Source organism: Chelonoidis abingdonii, chromosome 5 (genome assembly GCF_003597395.2).
Source record: "Chelonoidis abingdonii isolate Lonesome George chromosome 5, CheloAbing_2.0, whole genome shotgun sequence".
Classification (NCBI taxonomy): domain Eukaryota; kingdom Metazoa; phylum Chordata; order Testudines; family Testudinidae; genus Chelonoidis; species Chelonoidis abingdonii.
The window spans coordinates 143,198,144-143,223,953 of NC_133773.1; the positions used below are offsets into that span (position 1 = coordinate 143,198,144).

A 25,810-nucleotide genomic window follows, 5' to 3' on the forward strand; every position below is an offset into this window, starting at 1 on the left:
CCTCTATGCCAGCGCATTTGGCTCTGTGAATACTGGTACCCCTATACTGCTCCTCTACGGGTGCCCCTAGGCCGGCACAATTGGTGCCCCTTTGCTGGCGTATTTGGCTCTGTGAATACGGCTCCACCTTCTGCCTAGTAAGGAGACTGCAGCATGTGCTGGGTGTGCGGGAGCCAACCTGCTCTTATCTGCTGTCCTGGTGATAGGTGTAGACGCTGTGCGTTTACCAACTCCTCTCTCTCCCTCCCAGCCCTTCTGGAGTGCCACAAACAGCTGATTTGCAGTGTTCAAGCTCCGGGAGGGAGCGGGAGGAGCAGGGATGAGGCGTGTTTTGGAGAGGAGGCGGGGATGGAGCTGGGGCAGGAAGAGGCGCATTGGGGGAAGGGGTGGAGTGGGGCTGGGACCTGAAGCAGGGCCGGGGTCGAGCAGCTCCTGGCAAGATGAGAAGTTGGCATCTATGGTCCCAATGGTGCCCCAAATTTCTAGGGGCCCTACACAGCTGTAAGTGTAGGGAGAGGGATAGCTCAGTGGTTTGAGCATTGGCCTGCTAAACCCAGGGTTGTGAGTTCAGCCCTTTAGGGGGCCATCTTGGGCAAAAAATCAGTACTTGGTCCTGCCTAGTGAAGGCAGGGGGCTGGACTTGATGCCCTTCCAGTTCTATGAGATAGATATATTGTCATATATTATATGCCTAATGATGACCAGAAGGAAGATAATGCCAAATTGTGGCTGGGTATTTCCTTTATGATCTAAGCCACTGAGAGGATATTAGGCTCATGCTCAAATGCCTCCACTGGCCCCCAGTCAGCTTCTGATGCCAGGTTAAGGCCTTGTTTGCAAGCATCAAAGCAATCAATGGATCAAGCCCCAACTACATTAAAGGCTGAGTTTCAGTCTATGATGTACTGTGATGGCTATGCTCCTTAGATTGCCAAGCCTAGGATAGAGCAAGTGAGATTTGGGAGCAAAATATTTTCTTTCAAGAGGACCCAGCTCTGGAATCAACCTCTAGAGGAGACTGGGGGAACCAGAGCCTGGCCATCTCTGGGGAACACTGCAAACTTTCCCTTTGGCAGAACTTTTCCACCATCACAAGAAAGGAGGTCACAACATCGAGATCCCCTCTTCTGCCTGTCCGCTTCATCCCCCCAAATGCAACCCCTACCTACCAAATCAACCACAAGCGCAGCTTGTACCCTCTTAGAAGGGAGAAGAGCCTGAGATTCCATGAAGTCCACTGGAGAATTTGCTGTTGCCAGTGTATCTTATGTGGGAGAGACAATGGTGATGGTAAGTCCCATAGATAGGTACTGAAGCACAAGGAGACTAGTTCTCTGGACTTCAGTGAGATCTCTCACCTGCGTAAAGTCATGTCAAAATAATTTGCTAGATTGGGGCCTCAATGACAGTCGTTGCCCAGCACAACCAATCAGTGTGAGACATTTGCTGGGTCATTACAAGGAGGAAGCCAGTAAAGCTGATTGTGTAATGAGCCTGCTGTGGAGACAAATGGCTCTGATTTGCACAAATCTGCCAGCACCCAACTGTAATAACCTCAAATGCCTCTAGGTTTGGACCAATGATCTAACCTGAAAACCATCCTGCTGAGGGCTCATTGGGCCGTGTGTGGGACAGGCGTCAGTTCATACTACTCAAACATTTCAGGGACTACAGGAATTCTTTATTTTCTTTTGGAGCCTTTAGTTTTTAACCATTTATTTAAAAAGCTGTGGCTGTGCATTTAGCACTGGTGAAAGATACCCAGCCAACAATCCTGCCCTTCTCTGTAGCCACAGAACAGGGTAGAGCATGGTCAGTGGTCCTGCCAGCGTCTTACGCACTTTGCCTCACCAATGTGCAGCTCTCTCTCCATGTAATTATTGTTATTATTATTCATAGATTCATAGATTCTAGGACTGGAAGGGACCCGAAGAGGTCATCGAGTCCAGTCCGCTGCCCTCATGGCAGGTCCAAATACTGTCTAGACCATCCCTGATAGACATTTATCTAACCTACTCTTGAATATCTCCAGAGATGGAGATTCCACAACCTCCCTAGGCAATTTATTCCAGTGTTTAACCACTCTGACAGTTAGAAACTTTTTCCTAATGTCCAACCTAAACCTCCTTTGCTGCACTTTGAAGCCATGCTTCCTTGTTCATCATAGAGGCTAAGGTGAACAAGTTTCTCTCTCCTCTTTGTGACACCCTTTTAGATACCTGAAACTGCTATCATGTCCCTCTCAGTCTCTTTTTCCAGACTAAACAAACCAATTCTTTCAGCCTCCTTCATAGGTCATGTTCTCAAGACCTTTAATCATTCTTGTTGCTCTTCTCTGGACCCTCTCCAATTTCTCCACATCTTTCTGAAGTGTGGTGCCAGAACTGGACACAATTCCAGTTGAGGCCTAACTAGTGCAGGAGAGCGAAGAATGACTTCTCGTGTCTTGCTCACAACACACCTCTTAATGCATCCCAGAATCACGTTTGCTTTTTTTTCAACAGCATCACACTGTTGACTCATATTTAGCTTGTGGTCCACTATGACCCCTAGATGCCTTTCTGCCGTACTCCTCCTAGACAGTCTCTTCCCATTCTGTGCGTGTGAAATGATTGTTCCTTCCTAAGTGGAGCACTTTGCGTTTGTCTTTATTGACATTCATCCGGTTTACTCAGACCATTTCTCCAATTTGTCCAGATCATTTTGAATTATGATCCTATCCTCCAAAGCAGTTGCAATCCCTCCCAGTTTGGTATCGTCCGCAAACTTAATAAGCGTACTTTCTATGCTTATATCTGAATCATTGATGAAGATATTGAACAGAGCTGGTCCCAAAAAAGACTCCTGCGGAACCCCACTTGTTATACCTTTCCAGGAGGATTGGGAACCATTTATAACTACTCTCTGAGTACGGTTATCCAGCCAGTTATGCACCCACCTTAGAGTAGCCCCATCTAAGTTGTATTTGCCTAGTTTATTGAAAAGAATATCATGTGAAACTGTTTGTATTATGGTAGGGCCCCAGTTGAGCTCAGGGCCCCATGCACTGGCTCCAGTACAAACACACGGTAAGAGACTGTCCCTGCCCCAAGAACTTACAATCTAAATAGATTGGACAGACACAGGGAAGGAGGAGATTCAGAGGGGAAGTGACTCATCTGAGGTCCTACAGCAGATTGGCGTAGCAAGGGAGAGCAGCTCCCCCTGCATACATATATGGGTGGGGAGTGGGCAGAACCTTGAGACCCTCTGCCCCAATGGTCCAGCCAGGGCAGAGAGGGAAGAAATCTGCACTCCCTCCCCGCTCTCGCCTCCCACCTGGAAACCAGGGATGAGCTTTCAACTCCCTCTGTCCGTCCTCAGGGCCTGGGGAAACATGCCCTTACTCAGAGGTGGTAGTCGCTTCAGGATCTAGACCTCAGTTCTTAAGTGATATTTAAGTGACACATCGGTCTTGTGCTTCGCCAGTCAGTCCATGGGATATAAGAACAAAGTGAAGAGAAGAGGGAGCCCAACTGTGATAGCGTGAACCTTGTTTTATTGTGTAATTGTGGAAGTGCACTTGCGCATCAAAGTCGTGAAATGGGCTAGAAATGCAATAAAAACAAGATAATCAAAAGTTTAACAAATAGGGAAGGGGGGCCCCAAGATGCTCCTCGACTGGGATGCCATTTGGTCTAGGGCCGGCCCTGTAAATAACCTTCCACAGCAATGGTACAAAACACGGCCTAGGACCATTACTATTGTTTATCGGCAGTAGCGCCCGCCACATGCCAGGCACTTGCCACACACTAAGGCAAGTTCCAAGCACTAATGAATTCCAGTTACTTGCAGTCTCTCACCACAGTGAGAGTTCAGCATGTAGGACAATTTTTGCAATAGCTTTTCTTATAAGGGTTGCCTGTAGGGGCGCCTTTGCACTTCCCCCATCACAGGGACTAGAGGCGATATCTGGCTCACCGTGTCTGTTCCCCTGCTATCACAAGAAACCCTGTGATATAATCCATCTTCAAACGAGTTAGGGTGTTTGCGCCCACTACTCCCTGCTCTCTATACACCCTGAGCCATCTTATCTAGATAACAAACACCATCGACAACAACTCCTTCGACTGAAAACTCTTTGGGGGCAGGGCCTGTCTTTTTTGTTGTGTTTGTACAGCGCGTGGCACAATGGGGCCTTGGTCCCCAGCTGGCATTCCTAGACACAAATCCATGACAAATAATAAATAACAAACAGTAATAATAACCACCCTCCCCAAACACACGAGCGATGATGCTTGAGCTTTATTTCTTTCTTTTAACACGGATTTAATTTTTTTCCCTGTGTGCTAAACGGCAATTGTAAAAATAGAGTTTAGAGCGAGAAGCATGGGAAAGTCCAAACTCCTCTCTTCATTCCCATTAACGGGCCAGCCGTTCCCACAAATCAGAGATTTTCCTCCTCTTTGCGCTGGACAGGAATCTTTCGATTCAGGGCAGCCATGAAGGAGCTGGTGTGTGTGGTGTGTGGGGGTGAATGGAAAAAAATACACCACACTAGTAGCCACAAAATTATTCTCTGCTCCAACTTCTCCTTTGAACTGGTTATGCTGCCCCCCCTCTTTAATAAGGAACAAATTTCCAGCACTCTATGGGAAAGTTTTAATGCAACATATTTCTAACGGGTCATTGTCAGTTCACACAAGATTTTTTTCCTTTCCCCTTTCTGCGAGAATGGAAGCAGGACGGGCGACACAGGAATAACTGGCTCTTTGGAAAGGCTGGGAGGGGGTGACTGTTTCTGGCACCGCTGGTGTGGAAATGGCATGTTGAGAAGGCAGGGGTTCCAAAGGCTGGCAACAGATATCCTGCAAGCTGGGGGAAAATGCTCAGCTCTGCCAACAGCACTTGTTCCTGGCTGGTAACAGCCACCCTTCTGACCACAGAGCTGGGGCATGACTTTGCCACTTGTCTGGCATGCAAACTGTCTAGGAGGAGCTTGTGCCACTGCTGTGTGCTTATCAAGGACTGCAGGTCTCAAACCCTGGTCCAGAGGGCTCTTAGGTACTCGTAAGTTCTAATCAACACTAACAGAGGATGCCAGTCCTGGGATCTGATTGGCAGAACTCTGGGAGGGGGGTCCCAATTGGTTCCCTGCTTCCAATTAAAACAAGCAGAGGAACAGAAAGTTTATCAGTGCAACTGCATTTGCCCTGCACTACCTGCTCCTACTGTCTGACTCTGGTCTCCTGGTAACATGACCCCTGCCGACCTCCTCACACGTGACTTTTGGTCTGCCCTGTCTTGGACTCTGATCTCCTGGTATCTGACTTGGCCTGCCTCTTGGCTCCCAGCTTATGCTCTGACCACTAGGTCAGACTGCCCATGTACTGATTGTAAGCATGTGACTAGACCAAGAGCCTTGGGGCCTGATCTCCTCTCACTTGGACTGGAGTAACTCCACAAAGGTCAGGGAAGCTTTACTGGGTTAAGATTCATGTAGGCGACAGCAGACTTGAGCCTCTAGACTTCAGGACTGCTTAGTACTAAATTCCCTCCCCAAAATATTTCTCTTCAAAGATTTGCAAGGGACAGTAGGGATCACGAGAGCAAGGGATTGAGAACATTGAGGATAGGGCTACACTGCAGTCAGAGGTGTGACAGCAACACCGGTTGGCATACCTGCGCTAGCTCTAGGTAGCATGTCTAAAAATAGCTGTGAAGACGCAGCAGCCTGGACCTTGGCATGGACTAGCAATGAGAGTAGGTAGCCAGGGTTCTGTACTGCCTGTGCTGCTATGTCTTCTCTGCTTTTTCAGCCATGCTAGCTAGATTAGGCCAGCCCATGCTGAAATCACAGCTCCATTTCCAATGTATACAGACCTTCAGACTCAGGCATAGTGCAGTCAAAAGCCCTGCTCATGAACCCGTGTCCAGATCTTCAAAAGCCCAGATAGTCCAACCCTAAGCCTCCTTCTCCCCATCTCTGTCAATGCACCCATATTCTCACCTACCGCACTCCGTCCTGGATCCTCACCATCACATCCCAACCTGCTGCAAGCCCTGCTATACCAGTCTTGTCCCCCTCCCAGATTTGCAACACTCTGTGTTATTCCAGTCTTGGGAGTCAATGGAAAGGAAAGCTACCATGTGAAGACTGGGTCCCAAGCCAGGTGTGTGTGCTTAACCCACTGTGATACCTGTCCTTTTTTGTTTTATTTTTTGTTTCTCTCGCCTGAAGTAGTTCTGGCCAGTAACTGTGTTTCCACAGGTAATTAGCTGCTTTGCTATCATTAGTCAGAGCCCAGGCTATCAACATGGACTTTTTGCACTGGATTTTTCTTGAATAACAGTCGGAAGTTCCATGGAAAAGGGGGAAAAAAAACCCATCTGATGGAATGAGACCCTTGAAAAGCAATATTGGGGGAAGGTAATTGACTTCATATGTCCTATAGGCCACTTCTAGATCTCAAAATGAGGTCAAGGGTGCTTGAGGCAGAGACAAGAGGCTGTTGTTGCTAACATTCATTTCCCAATGGGATGTCAACAGCCTGTTGCACAGCCAGGACTGATGAGTCTTGAAAATCGAGAGAGGTGACTCATTGGCTTTGCTTTAGTATCCATTTTTTATTTAGCAGCATTGTGCAATGGTTTGAATGATTGACATGAATCTGCCCTGCTTCCCAGGGGTAGCACACATCAACAGTGGGGAAGACAGGTAGAGAGCAAGTCAATTTAAATTTCAGATGGCCTTTCTTTTCTGGCTGTTTCTTGTGTGATGTACATTCTGAGCTCTTGGTTGTTCTTCAGGGTTTCCATTTATCCTGTCAGGTGGGCCTAGAGGTGCCAAATTATACATGCTTCTCATCCCGGGGGGGGGGGGGGGCTCGACATTTTCTTAGTTGTCTCCCCTTTTAATCCTATGGGTAGCTTTGGCCTCCCCTGCTGAGACGACTAGCAATGGAGCTAGCTAGCAGAGTTGGTCGGGAATTTGTCAACAGAATAGCCAATATCCTGAAGGTTGGTGTACTCAGGACCCACATTCAAGTCTCTTGTCTGCATCAGGCAGAGGAGGGACCTGAAGCGGTTCTTCCATGTCTCCCGCCCCCACCTGGGCTATTATGGATGTGTACTCACTCGCTCTCGGAAATATTGAAACATCTAAGGTTCATCCCCATGCAGGATGGGACAGTTTTCATGGAACTGGCAAACCATCTCCTGCCCAGCTCTATTAGCAGGGCCCAAATGCTAGATGCTGATTGTCAAATGCTCAGCACCCAGTGTGTTCCCAATCTGCTGAGCTATTTTAGAGTTTGATGTTGCTACCCCTGACTGTGGAATCTGTGTGAGTTTGGGAAATTGGGCCTGTCATTTTGATGCCTATATACAAGCCAAACTTGTTTGAAAATCTGGCTCTGGATGCCTGTTGTGTGTGATTTGGAAAACCAACAAACGCTTTTTCACAGGCAGTCCTCAGAGGGTCCTGGGCTTTGGTCACTGCTGTACCTAGGCTCAAATTCAGCTACCTGTGAGCTAGCAGTGAAAGCCTTTGTATTCCACTACAGTGTTTTTACCATCACTTTGGCAACTTCAGTTGGGAAGGAATGACTGATTTTTTTTTCCTTGAGACTTTCTGGGCCAGTTCCTCAGCCAGCATAAGTCATGTAGCTCTGGGTTTGGTGGGGCATTGCCTATCCATGCCAGCTGAGGAGCCAACCCTGTGTCGGGAGCACACAATGCTTCCTTGTTGATGCATCATTTCTCTTTTCGTTCTAAGAACATTGAGGATTTACCTTGCAGGGTTAGGACTCAAAGAAGAGATTGTTAGGAGAATGTAACAAGGGTGAAAAACGAACCCCTTCTTGCTCTGTAAAGCAACTAGCACAATTCTGGGTGGTATCAACGCTAACAATACATCATTAATAACTTAATCTCCAGGTTCCATACAGCCCATGCCTCCCGCTGAGCTCCCAGGAGCCCAGGGAATTAACATGTCACTGAAATTGACAGCCCTCTTTCTGCAATGGCTGGGTTATACCCAGGGCTGGTGCAAGGATATTTTGCGCCCTAGGCGAAACTTCCATCTTGCCCCCCCGCCCCCCCAAATCAATACATTATACACAATACACGGTCACAGAGTAACATGTTATAATTTAGATTTATGTTCTGTGCTTTAGTTTAGCAAAATTAGAAACAAGTCCTCAAGTCAATGCTGTGGCAATGTTCATGTTCTAGTGACAAGGTAGATAGCCCACAAGTCTTTGTTGCAACATTGATGTTCACATGTATGTTTTTATCACACTTGAGCTTCGAGAAGCTTCGCTCACCACTGGCCACAGAAACTGGGGAGAGTCAAGAGTATGCGAGAGCAATAACTGTGTTAGGGACACTATCTGTCAGCTGGGGGGTCAGGCGCGGTGGAGATAGGGTCAGGGGGGTGTCCAGCTCAGAGGGACTGAGCTCGGAGCTAGGGGTCAGGGCTGTGGGGGGGATGGGGTCAGGGGCGTGCCTGGGGGCACTGGGGCAGCTCAGCTCTGCAGGCTGCTGTTCTCTCCAGCCATCCAGGCACAAGGGGAGCAGGAGCAGGGACCAGCCAAGGACCAAGGGGGCAGGAGCACAGGCACCTGAGGTCAAGCTGTGGGGAAGCACTTGCTTACCTTGCCCAAGGCATGAGCATCGGGGTCTTCTTTCTTCCTCCGCTCCACCAGACCACTGCTGAGGCTCTTTTCTTCTCCATGCCCCTCGCTGGGGCTGACGTGGAGGCTGAGCCAGGGGGCAGCCCCCGCTTTCCTCCGGAAGTCCTGGTGTCGCGCTGCCCTCGCAGGACTCCTGCCACGTGCCCTAAGCAGAGCTGCACAGCTCTGCCCAGCTGCCGGCGCCCCCACCGGCAACGAGAAAAATGGCATAGGCTGGAGCCCCTTCTCTGGGAGGGAGAGGGATTCTGAGCCTCTGCCTGCAGCCCAGGGATTCCCCTGGGTCAGCGTGCCGCAGGCAGTCCGAACCTCTGGGCTGCCACGGCAGCGCCCTGACCCAGGAGGGGCCCTGGGCTGCTGGCTGCCGTGGCAGCGCCCTGACCCAAGGGGGGCCCTGGGCTGACGGCTGCTGCTGCCCCCGGCAGCTCAGACTCCCTCTCTGTCCCAGCAGCAGCGGCTGCTCAACCATTTAAAAAAAAATTGGGGGGCGCCGCTTTTTGATGCCCCCAAATCTTAGCACCCTAGGCAACCGCCTAGTCCGCCTAAATGGTTGCACCGGCCCTGGTTATACCTGCTCCTCAGTTAAAAGGACATATTCCCAGTTCCCACCCAACCCAACGGCCGTCTCTCCCCTCTCAAGAGCTCCATCTTATTTGCTCATCTCTTGTTTTCCTGGTCAAACTGGAGCAATCTGATGCTTGGAAGTAACTCTCTCACCTTGCTTACCACTATGTTGCAGTTGCACTCAGTGGCTCCAGGCCCAGTTGTGCTAGGCGCTGCACAAAGAGAGAGTAAAAGATGGTCCCTGCCCACTTGAGTTTACCGTCAATACAAAAAAGTGCTTATTTCCCCCCATCCATTTCTTCAACCGATGAGTTCATCCTCATGGGCCAGACTTCAGCCAGTGTGAAAGGGCAGTGAAATTGATGGCATTGCATGCATTTACACCAGCTGAGGATCTGGCCCCAGGAGCCAAATGTATTGTCATTTATAGTGCAGTAGCACCGGAAAGGCCCCCATGTGCAAGGCACCTAGTGAGAGACAATCCACTCCCCAAACAGCTCAGTCTAAATATACAAAGGATGGGAGGAGAAACAGAGGCACGTAGGCTTGCCCAAGACCTCATGGCAGGGCCAGGACTAGAACCCAGGTCTCCTAATGCCCAGGTCAGTCAATCACATGCCTACTGTCATTTAATCCTTTGTATAGCTCCAGTGAAGTCATCCCAGGCATGAATCAGTCTCCAAGTCTTTGGCTCCGGCCTGCATTCACCAGAGATGAAAATAACCCATGACAATGAGGTAAGTTTCCAGCCTTAGATTCTTACAGTGTCGAGCTGGGAAGACTTTGTCTCCGTGTGGCCAAGGAATGGCTGCAGCCTCCCACCAGGGAGCCAAACTGGAAGCCAGAAAACGGATTGCTCTTTGGCAGCATCGGACAGGCTCCGAGTTACAGTAGCACAAGGTCAGGGGGCAGTTCCTCCAAGAGCAGCTGGGGCCGGGGTTGTCCCTTTCCTCCTTTTCCCAAGAGAAAGAACTTCCCTCCTGACCCAGTGGAAGAGGCCAGAACTGGGGATTGTTAAAATATCTTAAGAAAACCCTTAAGGGAATCCTAATCAAAGGGAAAGCTGGACACAGCCTCTTAGTGGTGTGAATGCCATCTAAGCAAACCCAGCTTGACCTGAGTCGGTCAGTGACACTGGTCTTTCTCAGAAACCTGCAGTCCTAAAAAAGAATGAGCAGCTCTTTCCCCACCCTTGCTGACCACCCTGTCTCAATTGAACAGCGAGCCAGAAACGACAAACAATCTTTCCACCTTCCAAGAAAACAAGACAGAGCCACCTAGCCCAGAACAATGGAGAAGGATGTCTTCAGCCACAATAGCCGGCTGTGGTTAACCTCAGAGGCTGTGGTCAAACCCAAGGAAATTACAGAAAACCCTTAAACAAATATGTTTTCTCCCCTGGGTACCCATAAATAGAAGCTAGTGCTCCTGGGTGGGTTGGGGGGGGGGAGGAGAAGGGTAGTTAGTGTTTGTTCTTCTGTGGTTCGGTGTAGGCTAAACTGGAGATGAAGCTACGAAATCAAATGCAGCCAGAAGCAATAGAATTTGGAGCATAGAGCTACACGGGCTGGGTGCAGATTTCAGCCAGCACTACAGGGCCCTGATCCCAGACTGGGGCCTCTAGTTGCCACTGCAATACAAATGGTAAATAGCGGGAATACCAACAGGCGGAAGAACTGAGGTGGGAGTTTAGAAGAAACTGGGGCAAGGCACATACCCGTTTTGCCTCATTTCTAACCCTCTCGGGTGTCACGGGTTTGACCAAGTGGCTCAAACGCCAGCGTATTTAGGTTGTATGCCACTTGGGACAAAGCTCAGCACTCCACAGCTGATGTAGGTGGGGTGGGGGCCGTCCGTGCACGATAGGGCATGTTCCCATTAGGGTAGCCTAAGTTACAGGACTGTTGGCATTGTCAGCTACTGCTGCCATGAGCAGTTTGAATTCCCCCCATCCCCGGCTTTTCCATGGCACGGTGGGGATGTAGGTAACTGGCTGGTCATGGAGGAGGAGCTCAGCCGGCAGTGTGCCATGGATACTCATGGCCTGCCATCCTCAGGAATTAGCCTGGTTGGTCCCACTGCACTTAACGTGGAGCTTATGGGTCTCTTTTGGAATGTGGTGTGGTTGGAGTGATGGAAATGGAAGAAGACCGTAGCAGCTTCTGGGTGCTATAAGGGGGCAGCACTGAGAAGTTGGGGGGGCCTGGAGGAGGAGCCTGCCCCAGCCCGATGGGAAGTGACAAAGGCGCATTGTCCATGGCTTCAGTGGCAGGTATGGATTTCAGGGACATGGAGTAATCAGCAGCAGGACTTAATGAGAGCGTGCAGACGGAGGAGGGAACGGCAACGAGAGATGGTGCAAAGTTTGATAGTCTGGGTACCAAGGCTGTGGTGTATGGAAAACTGTATTAAAATCATAAGTTCTTTTTCTTAATACACAGGTATTTCCTGGTCCTGCTTGCAGGCTAGGGGACTCTGTAGGGAAGCATGTGATCAGAGTCAGTTCAGCAGCCAGGCAGCCTAGAATAAGATTGGGTGAGTTGTGCCTCATGGCCTTAGGCAGAAGCCTGCTTTGTCTCTCTCTGTTTTTGGGTTCTTGTATGTTAAGTTTCTGGATTTGAAGTAATAAAGTAGTGTTAGATTTCAACCTTCCAGAAGGATACAAAAATGTAATACTCTATTTTCTCTCTCTGTGTGTGTGTGCGCGCCAGAAACATAACACAGCCGCCCATGACGTGCTGGCTTGGCATTTGCATAGCGGCTCATGGTAGCTGTCCTTCCATTTCACACTGCAGGGGTCTGGTGGGGAATCACACAAGCCACTGACTCGAACCTTAGCCAGCTCTTGTTCAGTTCAGTAAGCCACTGTGGTGATAAGTGTGGTCTAACTACGGTCCTTTGGCTCTGTTTCTTTCCAGGCTTAGAGTCTCTGGGACTGATTGTCCTACTTATGGTGGGGTGGGACAGGAGGTCCAGTGCTGCAAGATGCTGAGTGGGCTTTTTTGGGCTTCCTTTCCACCCCCCCCCCCCCCCAGGTTCTCCGTACAGGTCTGTGTGATCAAAGCCAAATACCAGCACCTACAATGGCTGCTAACAACTGGGAGTGCCTCAGGTGCAGTGAGTTAACCTATCAGATCGACAGGAAACTATCAAGAGGAGGACTGAGAGCCAGCTGGGGGTCACACTAAGGCCTTGGAGACACACTAAGGTATGTGTTTTATGCTGATTCTTTTCCCTGCTTTGGGGAGGGGCTGGATAAATTAGTGGCCTTTATTCTTTCCCTAATGGATGGGAGCACCTATGTTATTAATTGACATGCTGGCCTGCCTTTGACATGGTGTGAACCTGGAGTAACTTGCTGATGTCCACAGTTGCACCAGCTTTATCAAGACACTGGGATTAAGATCTGGTCGGTCGTTACTTGGATGGCTCAAAGGCATCTTGAAGCTCAGCTAAATCTTGCTAAGAACCCAGCTCAGCTTAATCCTATATCTCACTTCTTGCTCACCAAGCTGCTTGTCTCTGAATCATCCAGCATTTGGCCTGGGCTCAAACTAAAACTGTGGTGGGTACCCAAGGCCACGTTAGTCTGGACAAAAGCCGAGGTTCAGCTTTCTGACTTGGCTCCTGCTAAGGTGCAGAGGAGTGTGCGAGGGAGAGGCCTGGGGACATAGGGAGATGAATCAAGCCTTGCAGCTCTGTCTCGTGCAAAGGTAACACTGGGAATGTCTGGCCAAGGCTGAAAGACCCGAAAGGGCGGGATCCTCATCCCCAACAGGAGGGCATGCAGCTCATAAGATTCCAGCCATGCTGATGTGAGTCCCTGCAATGCACATCTCAAGGAATCACATCGCTGCCCCTTCCCCAAACCCCGAGGCTGGCCTTGTGCACAGGAAGGAGTTGGGGGTAGAAACTCATTGTTTCATCGGTCCCCCAGAAACGCTGCTCAGCCCAGTGTTTGAAGAGGTGGTAATGGAAGGCAACCTGCAACCGTATTCTTCCTCACCCTCCACCACCTCACAGGGAAATCTCCTACCCCTCTGCCTGGCCCAGGAGACTCATCCACCCCCGAGACCCCCTGGAAATAGGCAAGGGAGACCCCCAGCAGCCTGCTGGATCTAGCCACCTCAAGAGCTAAAGAGGACTTCCTCCCCAGCTGTTTGTCACCAGGGGATCCAACTCACTGCCCTGCCCACCACCGCTGTGAGGGGCAGCTGCCAGGGAAGGAAGCCCCGGGAGTTGCTGGGGGATGTTGGAAGCACGTTGGGCTGAGATGGGTGGTAGATTCTGTAGGGGATGGGGAAGATCATGCAATGGATGGATGAACATTGGAAGGCTGGATCTGTTTGGAGGGGGAGACTATCAGAGGGAGAAAGTTGCACTGGGCCTCCTGCCCCTTAAAGGCATTGACCATCCAATAACTCCATGGTCTGTGGATCAGGCCAGGCCAGTGTCATGCTGAGATACTGCCACAGTGGCCATGCTAGCTCCAAGCGTCTGAGAGAAGGAGCGTGGCTCCTTCACGGATGTTAAGGAAAAGGTGGCACATGAGAGGTGAGGGGACTGCTTCACTGGTGATGGTAGTTGGACCCAAGGCCTATATAACTGGTGCCAGGACTCCAGGGTGTGGGAGCTCACCAGCCTTGGCAGGAAGTGTTCCTCCTCTCTGTTGAGAAGGTAGCCAAGGGTTTAGCACCATGGGGACAGTTGCAGTGGGGCAGCTGACTGGAGAGGCAGAGGTGCCCCTGAGAAGAGAAACACTATTTGGTCTAGAGCTTACTTTGTTTTCCTCCTAAGTGAGGAGCTGCCTCTGTGTCTTCTGGGTGTCTGGCTTGTGTGCGGCTACTCAAGGCAGCGTTGGCAACCTCAGATTGGCTTCATGGGTGCTAGGCAATCTGGTGTACTGGTTTAGTACTAGGAAGACCTGAGTTCGATTTTGCTCTGCCCCGATCCTTGGGTACATCAATTCCCCTCCATGGGCCTCTTTTCTCTTCCCACTCTTGATTGTGAGCTCTCTGTCTGTACAGCATCTAGCACAATATGGTCCTGATCTGAGCAGGAGCCTCTCAGTGCTTGGTGGTAATGAGACAGGTGTTTTGACTGAAGCAGGGAACAACACTGTAGCCTGGCTATATTTGGGTGAAACACTCTCCTCTGCAGAGTAAGTCCCTGCTGATGCTCGGGTCTTGTGCTTTGCCTCTGCGCAGAGGTGACTGCTCTTTTCTGGCAGTGGCCATTTCAGTGATAACCACCAGTAGCAGAGCGGTGCATGCAACCATAAATGCCTGCAGGGCTCATAAACACGGGGGCCGTGGCAGGCAGAGGTGTTTATGGCTGCAGGAGATGTTTATTGCTCTGTTACATCCTCTGCTCTTTACAGCAATTATTAATAAACAATGAAAAAAAGAGAAGTTGTATTCAATACATTTCTTTCCTCTTGACTCCGTGTGCTTAGTTAATATGCTGGCAATGGGAGGTCAAGGTACAAGAAGGCTAGACAGACTGAGCCAGGGAGAGGCAGGGGTCCACCAGATAGGTGTATGGTAGAGAAGCGGGTTCCAGTGCTTGGAGCACCAGTCTCTGGGAGTCAAAGCTGGTTTCTATGACTCCTAGCCCTGTTCTTTGAGAGCTACTGATTCTGCCACCATGAGTGTCCTTATCCAAGTCACTTTCCCTCTGCCTTCCCATCCCATGTAACACAAGGAAAGCAATGCCTGCCTCCCCGAGGGCCGTGAGGTTAATTTGTTAAGATGCGTAAAAAGACTCCGAAATCCACAGTGCTCTGGAAGGGGAGCAGGATTGGAAACAGCAGGATTCCTGGGTGACTTTGGAAGGCGTAAGGAGTGTCGATGGCTGAGTCTAAGCTGTGATTTACCCAAGAGGGTTGGAAAGGAATAATCTTGCCATACAGCAGTACAGCAGTATTGGCCATGCAAGCACATAATTTCCAAGGCCAGAAAGAGTTACTGTGATCGTCTACCCTGATCCTGCGCAACACAAGTCGGAGAACCCTAGGCACTAACTAGCACTTTCTGTTTGAAACACTCAAGTACTGGACCATACCAGAAGCAGGAGAGTGACCAGATGGCCCTCAGGTCTGAGCCCCTATAAACTGCAGTAATGTTAGTTGTCCTTCTGCATTCTTCAGTAACTGCTCCAGGCTTCCTGTTGACATAGTTAAGAGCTAATAAACAGAAAGCAGGAGCAAGGATGGCTTTGGAGCTTAAGGTGTTGGACTGGGAATGGGACCATCTGCGGTCAGTTCCTGGCTCTGTCACAGCCTGCCTGGGTGATCTTGGGCAAATCACTTCATCTTTCTTGGCCTCAGTTTCCCCCATCTGCAAAATGGGAGTGACAGCCCTGCCCTTACAAGTGAGTCAGGTGCTCAAATGTTAGAGCGATGGGGTGTGCACGCTGGCAGAGTTTATCAGAAAACAATTCAGCATTTACTTTAATATTGGAGCTGAGAAATATGCTGGATTGTATGGGGGTGTGTGTATTTTGTAGCTTCTGTTGTCCCTTATGTAGAGGTAGGCTGTGAGAACCCCTCTTCCTCCTGCTTGGTTTGAACACGGGTCCCATGCAACGTAAAGCAAAGGCTCGAATTCACAGTACCACCTGCCCTGCTCTTCCTGGTTGAGATTAACGCTGCTAATGTTCCTAAAAGGCGACCGTTGGCACATGCCCGTGCCCAGTGCAGGCAGGAGCTGTATGAGATACCAACAGGCTTAATCAGCATGACATGTTCCCTGAAACCTGTAAACTATCATAGGGTCAAAAGTTGAAGGGTTTCCTTGTTTGCCACCTACGCTCCCCTGTGGTGGTTAAGCACAGTGGCTGTTCCAAAGGCAGAAATGCTCCTTAGAGGTGTGCACCAGGAGAGACAGGCTCTTCTGGGCTTCCTGGCCGGAATACGACACTGGCAACCTGCACTGCTTTCCGGTTTACCAGCTCTGAAAGAAGGGAAAGACAGGTGACGTAATGTCTTAAGCTGTCCTCGGTTTCACAACGAACAGGATGTGTTTCCCTCTGAGTGAGTTACCAGGCATGCAGAGGGGGGATGACAGTGCTTTGAATAAGGCTCAGCCACATATTCTTATTGAGCCAAGAACTTGTGGCTCCCACAGCAGAATGTGAACAACTCCCATGGACTTTGGGAGAAGCAAGCTCCCAAAACCGTAGGCTTCAGCTTAACTTTGCAGCTTGGATCACTGCTGTTAGGCCTTGAGGAGCTTTTTGTGCATCTCAGAATGGAGCTACTACTGGGCTCTCTCTGGGTGTTGATGCAGGCTAGCTCTTCTGTGCAACTCTGAGTCCTCTTGCAAAGAGGTTACACAAGTGTCACACTGCAGGGTGCAGTGGTGAGTGAAAGCACAAGCACTGTGTGGATAAAGGTGTAACTCACAACCTGCCTCTGTGCATGAGGTTACTAGAGAGTCTGATGCACCATCTCCTTGCCCCAGGTTGTCGTTTCCACCTGCACAATGTGGAGTTAGAACTCTCTTCTATTGGAATGATAATCAGGCATATGTGACTCCAGACAGTCCAAGGCGGTGGAGAACTGGGCACCTGCTATGTGAGTGAGCAGGTTAAAACAGTCTCCTGCCCATGCAAAGAGAACTGGCTTCATTTAGCATAGGTTGCCAATTCAGTGCAGTGTCTGCAGCTCCTTCCTTCTCCATCCTGTGTGTCAGTATCCTGGGTTAGCTAGGTAGGGGTGTGTGTGTGTGTGCGCGTGTAAATATACACGCTTCTCTTACTCTGAAGATCAGTACTCATTTCCTTTGGTTTCTTGGTACCTCTAAAGTTCTCTAACTTCTCAATCAGTGGTGCAATAAATCTGTTTGATAGCTTCCCTAATAGCTTAGGAGGCACATGTCAATCTAGTTGACTGATATTTACACTCTCCTTACCTTTCCTTACCTGCTCTGTATCACTGGTTGTTGCATAACTTCTTAACTTACTAACTGTACAACCTTTTAGCCAGAAGAACATTTGTAAAAAGGAGCTCACGATCTCCCCTATTTTGGGACTGGCATTAATTTTATTCAACCTTAATGAGCCTGTTTCTGTCCACCACTACCTTCCTTCCTGATAAATGTAGGAAGTCCCTTCTTATTCCCCCTTGTTCCTTTGCTTTTTAACAGCAAGGTAGCATGAGTTAGCCTCTTCCCTTCAAGCTTTATGCTTTGTATTCTGGTTTCCTTTTCTGTTTACAAGGCAAAGTGGCTCTTTAGTGGAAGCTAGAGATCTTTGAGCAGTGTCAGAGGGAGCCAGGCTGTCTGCTTCACATTCGTTGCACTTTTCTCTTTCAGAGCAATTGGATGCTATTAAGTCTTAGTGGTGATGTCTTTTAGGATTCACCAGCCTCCTTCTACGGTGGCAGATTTTAATAGACTCATAGACTTTAAGGCCAGAGGGGTTCATCGTGATCATCTAGTCTGAGCTCCTGCACATCACGGGCCACAGAACCTCACCCACCCACTCCTGAAATAGACCCCGAACCTCTGGCTGAGTCACTGAAGTCCTGCTCTTATTGCATCAGGCTCAGTTGATATCTTGGTCCCTCAACATCTGTTCTCTAATACTCTTGTTCGGCGGCCCTCTGTGAACTCTGCCTTTGCTGTGGCAGCTGCGTGGTCTAGTGGATAACACATTGGACTGGGAGTTAGACTTGACTTCTGTTTGTGCCTTGGCCATTGACTTGCTGTTTGACTTTAGGCAAGTCACTTCACCCCTGTTTCCCCTCCCCTTTGTCTGTCTTTTCCATTGAGACTGCAAGCTCTTTGGGGCAATGACACCTAGCACAGCGGGGCCCTCCGCTTAGTTGGCGCACCCGTGTGCTGCTGGGATACATATAATAATTTGCTGAATTCAAGTAGCTCATGGCCACTGGTTCCAAGTTTCTTTTTTCTCTCAGTCTGAATCAGTGCCTCTTTACTGCCCAGAACAAGATCTTAGGTGGTGCTCCTACCTCTGCATAATTTAGGAACTTGGAATGGTCTAATCTACCCCTCAGTGTGCCCATCCCTATCTAGGCAACTGAGCCAAAGCCCTTGGGCGTCTTTCCTCTGATGTTGGTGGGCTTTGGATCAGGCCTGAGTGCACTTGAAATAGATGCAACAGCGTGAGGACAGTTGCAAGTTTGGCTGTCTCTTACACTGTAGCCTCTCTCTAGGGCAAGGACTGTAAACGGCCTTGGGGACATGGGAAGAGATGGCTGTTAGTGACCTGCCACCAGATCAGGAATGGATGCGGAGGACATAGTGTGTGACCCCATCTGGGGAGGGTTGTACCTCTTGAGGGATCTCTCTCTTTCCTGCGCTCTGGCAACACGTGCCTAACGTGTTACGCCAATAAAGTCTCGTAAATGGACTTTAACTATGCCCAACATTTGGGTGCACAGGTGAAATATAAATATTTGTTCTCCAAGAGGCGTGGGGCTAGTTAAAAATCCCACATAAATGCTGGGTTAGAAGAGCAATGGATTGCTGAGACGAGTCTGGAGGGATTAACTAGGACTAGTTCATTTAAGAGGGGACATAAGAGTTATGCGAATCAATGGGTATGTCCAGACTACCCGCCATATCGGCGGGTAGAGATTGATTTCTCAGGGATCGATATATCACGTCTCATCTAGACGTGATATATCGATCCCCGAACGCGCTCTCGTTGACTCCGGAATTCCACCAGTGCGAACGGCAGTAGCGGAGTCGACAGAGGGAGCCGCAGACATCGATCCTGCTCCGTGAGGATGAGAGGTAAATCGATCTAAGACACTTCGACTTCAGCTACGCTATTCACGTAGCTGAAGTTTCGTATCTTAGATCGATCCCCCACCCCCAGTGTAGACCAGCCCAATGAGTGGTACAGAGTCAAGGTCCCATCTACCCTCTTCCCATTAAAACATCCAATGAAATTCAAAAAGCTACAAGCTGAACAGTACGAGAAGATGCTCTTCTATACCATGCAGAATTAACTTAGCCAACTCACTGCTACTATATTATTCAGACCAAGAGTTTAGTAGGATGTCAGTAAATATTGGGAATTTATAGAATAATATCTTCTGTTGAATGCTACTTGGGATAAAAATGTAGTAAGAGATATCAGCTCATGTGCTTCAGCACATGAGACAACCAGTAACCGCCTATGGTTAGAAAGAAGTTTACGCAAAACATGCATATAGTATAACTTTTCCATTACAGGGTTTCTTGCACTTTCTTCTGAAGCAGCTGGTATGGGCTTGGTCTGATCGAGTAGGGCAATTTATAGGAGTCCCACGAGTTTCCCTAGGAATGTCTTGTTCTCTGTTAAACTGGTCTCTAGCAAATACCCTCCGGCACATATTTGTATGCGCATCTGTGTATATGAACCGCATTGACTGTTGAGAGAGAGAGCCATGTATCTTGGCTGGCTGGCTGTAGGCCTGTCAGCGAAGTGTCTATATGTACCTCACAATGACTCATTACCAGATCTTCCCCCAGATCTTATCTCAGCCCACATAAACCGCCTCAAGAGGGAATCTTGCCAGCAGGAAAATGCTGGAAAGGATGCAATGAAGTGGGCAGGTTCTGCCAAATGACCTGGGAACGTCCCAAAGTTAAACAGGCTTGGAACTGAGTCTGCATCTGAACTAGGGGGAGAACAATGTGAACTGTATAGCATCCGCTTTGGTGGGATACGATGAGCTGAACTTGACTTCCAGCTTCAGCTTTTGGTGCCAGCTGCCAGGACTGCCAGTGTAAACAAATAGCGCAGTTGAGATGCTGCTTTTTAATAGACACTGGTAGATTTCTGCTCTTAGTTACACCCATTGTGGCCTTGGCAGCATCGAGAGCAAGGCAGAATGGGATCCATGGCCAGCTGCCTTCAGTGGGAAGGAGGAACCCTTCAGGAAAGGATTCTTACTCTGTGGGCTTGGTTGCTTTTCCAGAAAGAAAAGTTCTTGGTGCTTGTTCAAGGCCATCGCCTCCTCTGAGCAGCTTCCCCCTTCCTCGCAAATGCAAGGGCTGGGCACAAGCAACCCTGTTGAAATACGGCCACCAGAAGGATGAGGTGGGGAAACCCTGGAAAAATTAAACCTGCTTGTGTAACAACCACCCCACCCTCCATGGGTCATCAGCATGCACCCGTACATTGAGGGTGACTGCCCTGGTTAAATAAAGTACAGGGCAGAGCTAGCTTGCACTGGGATAAACACTGCAGAATCCTATGCTTTCAGAGACCTTAGTTGTGCTTTCCATCCTGCTGCGAGGGTGTGGCGCAGGCAGGGACGTCCTTAGGTATATGCTGCCTAGGGCACCCGAAAATTTGGGGCACCCCTAGGTCTTAGGGGTCTTAGTGTCCCCCCTCTAAATTTCCTATCCCTGTTCTGACCCTTCCTGCAGACTCCCACGGCTCGCTGCTGCAGCGTGCTGAGCCCTTCTCCGGAGGGGATCTAGAAACGTGAAAAAGCCTCCAGCCGGCCAGACCTGTTAGCACAACATTGAAACTGTTAAAGAGCCATTCAAGGGGTAATGAAACCATTTAACAGGCGTTTGCCAATCATGAGGTATACACTGTCAGTTTCTGAATTTACTGGCAAAAACAGTCTGCTTTCTCTTCAGTTCGTATAAATCTTTCGCCTTTTACTCAGAACAGGTTAGTCTACAGGACCTTAGTTTAAAATTTGCTTTAAATATTTCATTAATGTGTTGCTGAAGATTATAAAATTACATCTCTAAAAAATCATTGCATAGATTTTTAGAAGCACAATCTGAGTATTCATCTTTAGCCTTAAAGGCTTGGCTCTTCAGACATAGTTTTTTAAATAAATCCTTCAAAAGGCCACCCTTCTCTAAAATATACATTTTAATTGTAATTAAAGTACAAAAAACTTGTCTCCAAAGTCTTCCTGTCCACCCCTTTCTCCCTTCACTACCCCCATTGAAAAGAGCCCTTAAAGGGACAACACCCCCTTCCTCCCAGAGAGCTGGACAAATGAGTTTCCCTTTTTTTACTTCTGACTATTTGATGAACTAGTTTTAAACGAACCTTCCAGCAAAATCAGCACCTTAGTAAGATATAAAATCCTTTGTTATGCCTAAAATCTTTGGAAACATATTTTTTAAAGTTGGTGAAATTTCATAAGCATGTGTCTTGTTATGGAGATCACACACAGTAAATTACAAAACAGGGACACTAAAAGCAGTGAACATTGTTATGAACATTGTAAACCTTTGTGACTGATTAATTTAAAATAATGTCTTTGTTTCAGTGAGTTAAATGTGTAGTAATCTGGAATGATTACTTTATGAAGGCTTAAGAGTACATTTAAAATATAAAATCAGGTTAGAAATACTAATTAAGAAAACGTAAAACGAGGAAGAGCTGCATCATGTATTCTATAATATTTAATATTGTATTCAGCAGGACAGCTGACTTGCCTTTACTACCAAGTTTTTGCAAATAAATCTCTGACAAACTTCAGGGTATATCCAAAAACCTGTGACTGACATTTTTTATTCCCAAATTTTGTGCATTTAATTAGGTACCTTCTGCATGTCCAGTCTTCATCATCTGGCACACAATGAAAAACCTGCTCCATTTTCTTTAGAAATTGCAGAAGAGTGTTTTTTTTCAAATGTCATTTACTTCATTTGGGTTCAGTGATATGGCTGGAAGGGGGTGAGCAGGCAGGGGGGAGGAAAAGAGGAGGGAGACAGTGGGGAGAGGGCGGAGCCTGGGCAGAGGGTAGGCAGGACCTGGGGCAGAGCAGGATTGGAGTATGGGTGGGGCCTCAGCCAGAAAAGGAGGGCTCGGGAGGTGGCCTCCGCAAGTGGCAGCTTCACCCGCTGTCAATAACAGCAGTTAAGAGCGGTCGGCTCCCGCACACCCAGGGCGCTGCAGTCTCCTTCAGCAGCAGCTGTATTCACAAGGCCAAATGCGCCGGCGCTGCATATTCTGCATGAGGGAGAGGGTAGGGGGGTCTCTGCGGGGAACTGTGACTCTCCACCACTGTGAGGTGGGCCGGGCGGCTCTGTATCCTTTGCTGCCTCATCCCTCCCCTACCCCGGGCTGCGAGCCTGGGCTGCCGTTGGGCAACGAGGCACCAGTTTGATAATACTGTGCAAGGCCCCATAAATCCTAAGGACGGCCCTGGGTGCAGGGCCCGCCATCTCCCTCAGATGGAGCCAAGCAAACCTCTTCTACTCAGCATGCTTTGTTAGCAGCCTGTTGTTGCCCTGGTTGGTGAACAAGAACTTCCAGAATCTCTCCGGTTGACAGAGGCCCTGTGACAGGAGTGACTTTGTTTCCCTGGACTGTCAGCACTTTGGGACGGGGACTGTCTGGTCAGTGTTTGAACAGCACCTAGCACAACGGAGCCCTGGTCCAGGACCGAGGTCCTAGGTGCAACGATGCAATGCAAATCATTATGCTGAGCTTCCTCTGTTACAGCCCTGCACATTTGTTTAGGAGGGGAATGTTTGGGTGCTGAGGGGAGGAAGTAGGAGCTGTTGAGATGGGGAGGGAAATGCTGTGGAAGGAGTTGGGAAGATCTGACCTGCTGGCTAGCAATATGCTGTTACCTGAACAGAGTGGCAGCTGCAGACTCGAAGCACGCCCTGGGAAAGTAGCATCTGCCTGCTGTGGGGGATTGGAGAATGTAAAGTCTTGCTGGGAGTGGGTATGATACGTGCTGCAGGACCATCCCTCTTCTTCCAAAGGATTTCATTGTTCTGACCATCTCCTGAAATGCTCCCAAAGGGCTCCAGCTCCCGACAGGTTGTCAAAGCTGATTGCTGGAGCTCAAGGGTTAAAGTGCCTACTCCACAACATGGCCCCAACTAACGGGACAGTTACTCAAAGCCGTCTCCCCCCCACCCCTTTGAGTGGAATATTCACGACAGAAATTCCAGCAGTATCCATTTCGGTGCAATAGCTTAAAAACCTTTTGTTGTTGTTGTTGCGGTTTCCTTGCCAGTTGCCTGGGCTCCAGTATTGCCACCGTTCCCAGCCTCTGAATTTCCTGCATGCTACTGCAGGATTCACTGCGCTTTCTTCTTGGCAGACCGAGCCGCCCAATGTACTGAGCCCTGATTTATGGGGTGAAGCCCTGGTTCTCCCCTCTGTGACTGGACAGTCAAGGAATTGAAGCGTGTGTGTGTGTGTGTGTGCATGCGCTTGCATTTGCACATGTCCAAAATATCTCTGTGGCGAACGCCTACATTCTTGAACTTCCCGATCTGAGATCAGATTGCTTCCAACAACCCCAAGGAACGTTAAGATAAGCCACAGGCAAGAACATGGTCCTCCGAGAACAAAAACGCTGGCTCCTGTCCAGTGGATTTCCCATTCCTTCCTGCGTGTGAGAAGGAGAACTAGGTGTAAGGCTGAGCCATGGCAAATCCTGCTGTAGAAGGGGTCTCTAGGGAGGATTGGGTGGGATGAGGGGGCAGGAAGAGTGTGGAAGCTTGGCTTATTTACCAAGCCCAGTACCAACCCTGAGAAATTGCTTAGGACCATAGGTATGTGGGAAGGGTGCTGCTAACCTCGCTGCTGCCTGGGTGCCTTGCAGTATCTGAGGTTGTTCATATTTCCTGTAGTTTCCCCCTCCCCCACACACCCCTCTTGCAGCTACCACTGGGCACTGTGCTGCCAGTCAGAGCAGACGGATCTCTGAGCATCTCCCTGGTGCCTGCAGTAGCTATATTGGTGGGTAGGACCCATTCTCTCAACATCCCTGGTCCCTCCAATGTCTGTCAGTCTCAAGAATCTTCCCTGCTGATGGTGCTTCAAGGAGCCCAAAGCACTGACCCTTGTCAGAGCATCCTTCTGTCGCTTGCACACCCTCAGCACCTGCTGCTGCTGTCTCGGCTCCCTGGGCTCTGCTTCATCTGCTCCCCACCCCAGATGCGGTACCCCCTGGCTTCCCAGGCTACTCAAGTCTCCGGTGGCCCCTTGCAGCCAGTGGGCTCCTTCCCCCAGCACATTCTCTTGCTGGCTGCAGCAGATTCTTCCCTCCTAGCCACATGTCTGCACAGCTGGGCTGCTCATGCCTTTTCGGCTGAGCTTTAGGCTAGCTGCTGGCTGCTGCTCCTGGCCTCTGCTCTGCTTGTCCTGCTGCTTGGTTCCCAGTCTGCTGCCTTCTCCTCTCTCTTCCCCCACCAGTTCACCCCACCCCTGCCAGACACTTCCTTTGCATGCTTCTAGTTGCTCTAGATCACACGCTGCTCCTTCCTGGCTAGGTGCTGAGCTGGCTCTCCAGTTGCAGTCACACCAAGGGGCTGGCTGGGGCCCTAGCACTAAGCCAGCAGGCCCACAACTACAGTCTATGCTGAATCCACAGCCTCAGGTTGTAAAGGGGTTAAACCCTCCTGAATGGTGTCTTGAGCCAGCTTCCTCCTCCCAGACAGAGCTGGGAAAATCCATGGGACACGGCTTTAATGCTTTGGCTGATAACTCATCATGAGCCCGGATCAGGTTTGAACCCAGTCTGGCACTCCAAACAATCCTAGTCCTGATATTCTCTCAGTGGGTGTTTGAATGTCATAAGCAGCCACAACCCTTAAATGCAGAGATCTCTAGTGGTTTCATCCCGTGGCAGCATGAACTTCCTTGACTCTTCTCTTATATGAGCATCTGAGCTGTCTGCAGAAACCCCATAACAAGCGTGCAGTTGTTGTAGTGCCTTACTAACCACTCAGGAATCCAGCGGTAGGAAAGACCTGTGCTTTCTAGGCAGGTTACCCAAATCTTAATCCTCTCCTTTCCTTTCATTCTAACCAACCTATTGCCACTTCCTCACTGAACAGCTCTGTTCCTTTTGTTCACTCTCCAAGTGGCTTTCAGATCAGCTGTACGCGCCTGGGCCGCACCTCTTAAAAATCACAACCCTTTGCAGGAATTCCAGCTCTCTTGTGCGTCAGCTCTGGGCTCTTAACATTGGTTAATCTTTAAATCTCTCTTGTCTGAGTCTGAATTTTTTTTTTATATATATATATATATTTGGTTCAAAGCAACACTGGTAACTTTGTATTTTACAAAAAATTTCTTATTTTCAGAGGGTGAAACTTAACCCTGTGTAAAATTGAGGCTTATAAGGGGCACAGATCTTGGGCTGGCCCGACTTCTGAAGGGGAAGTCTCCAAGTGTATGGGGGCTGTGGTGCAAAAGGCCCCTTTAAATATCATTATTAGCTCCTCTCATTTCTTTGTGTTAAGCTCTGATGTGTAGACATTTGCCTTCTCTCCAGCATTGCTTCATGTATTTAGAATTTGAAGTGGTGGAGGCGGCGCTGAAGAAGTAAATAGGTTGCCCCAACCACCTTCTACATACAGGAATTTTTAAAATCCAGAGCTTGGCAAGTTGATACTTAGTTCAGTTTTTCTTGATGCCTGACAGAATTCCATCCTCTCGTGTCATAGCCATAGTCTAGCTCCCCCTGCTGGACACTCACCACAGTGCTGTGTTTGGGTCGCACCATGTTGAATCTGTGTGTTTGTAAGATTCTCTTGGCCTAAGCAAAGTGGGCAGATGGGGTCTAGATGAAATTACTGTAAGGTGGGTGCTCAACTGGTTGAAAGACTGTACTC

General features: G+C 49.2%; 1 protein-coding gene across 1 annotated transcript in view; it reads left to right on the forward strand.

Moving 5' to 3' along the window:
• The window catches only part of CYP26B1 (cytochrome P450 family 26 subfamily B member 1), a 121,565-nt gene extending 96,095 nt beyond the window's left edge, over positions 1-25,470 (forward strand). Inside the window, exon 7 of the transcript XR_012656010.1 lies at positions 25,452-25,470. The gene's annotated coding sequence lies outside the window, so the exon portion shown is untranslated. The remainder of the gene's footprint in view (positions 1-25,451) is intronic.
• The last annotated feature ends 340 nt before the right edge of the window (positions 25,471-25,810 follow it).